This window comes from Choristoneura fumiferana, chromosome 12 (assembly GCF_025370935.1).
Source record: "Choristoneura fumiferana chromosome 12, NRCan_CFum_1, whole genome shotgun sequence".
NCBI classification, from domain to species: Eukaryota; Metazoa; Arthropoda; class Insecta; order Lepidoptera; family Tortricidae; genus Choristoneura; species Choristoneura fumiferana.
Genome location: NC_133483.1, coordinates 17,237,026 through 17,238,174, shown reverse-complemented (window position 1 = coordinate 17,238,174; position 1,149 = coordinate 17,237,026). Strand labels below are relative to the sequence as shown.

Sequence of the window (1,149 nt, the reverse complement as noted above, 5' to 3'; positions counted from 1 at the left end):
TCAAAATCATGATTACTTTTTTCAAAAAAATCTACCGACATGTCAAAGAGATTAAAAGTTTTTTTTTTTTAATTGTTGTTGTAAATTATATTAGTGAACCTTTTGCATCTCTTTGCACACATTGTTCATAAAAAGTTTGTAAAATTGTAGGATCTCTTGGAGCCATCTTAATTTTTTAACATTTTTGTATACATCTTCTGCCAAAACATGTTTAGTTCGTTCAGATCCCAAAGTAGGCTTAATCCAGAAGCATTGTGTAGATGTGCAGGAAGGCTCACAACTCTGCTTTTCAAGCCAAAATAAAGCAGTAAAGAATGCTTGCAGCCACCTTAAAAAGAAGAGGTTGGTATAAATAACTGATTGATTTGAGGTTAAATTGGTAACATCCTGCCTATTTTTTTATATTTGTAAGTAATAAAAAAAACATTATAAAAAAACTATAGTTACAAAAACTTTTTTTTAAATCAATCAAAGTTACGCAAGGAAAGATTTAATAGATCTTACCTGCAGAAGCTGCACAATCAGAACAGTTTGACTAAGATTTCGGCATCAGTTTCCCTTATTTTGGCCATTACAGTATATGACTTTTGTGTTCTATGCTCTGGTACAATTCTGGCTTTGACAATACAGATTCCCAAGCTTCTCTGCACTTCCACATATCCCACAGCTGAGGACAAGTAACTATCCCGGGATGACCTAAAAAGGGGAGAAAATAAATTCAACTGTAGTACTATTTAATTTGGTATCAAAATAATAAAGTTGTTATTTTTAAGCCAGAAATTTACTTACATAAGAGCTTTAGCTCCTCTTATTTCAGCGATGTTGTGGTTGCTAGAATTCGTCATGAACTCCAGTATCATAACATTGTCCACTAGTGGCAAATTCCGGAATCGGCTTTTTCGAAATTAGCCGTCCTTTTGGCCATTTTCTGTTCCGTTAGAGGATAATATGCTGGTTTTATTTACTCTTTGTGTTTAAATAACAAACAAACTACAATTACTACAAAACGAAACGATACGTCAACGTCACGATTGTGTTTGACTTAGACTAGACAGACGTCGGTGTTTTTTTTTTTGAATAAGGCATAGGAATCATTATCCATTGTTCATTTGATGACGTAGAGAAAGGTCATTTGAAGATCAAAATTTC

At 33.1% G+C, this 1,149-nt stretch overlaps 1 long non-coding RNA gene across 1 annotated transcript; it reads right to left on the bottom strand.

The window, feature by feature from the left end:
* Positions 1-204: 204 nt before the first annotated feature.
* On the bottom strand, positions 205-882 carry LOC141433521 (uncharacterized). The gene is made up of 3 exons (XR_012451934.1): positions 790-882; positions 505-696; positions 205-328 (listed from the first exon to the last, which is right to left on the bottom strand). It is a non-coding gene; the product is annotated as an uncharacterized lncRNA (long non-coding RNA).
* Between the last annotated feature and the right edge of the window lie 267 nt (positions 883-1,149).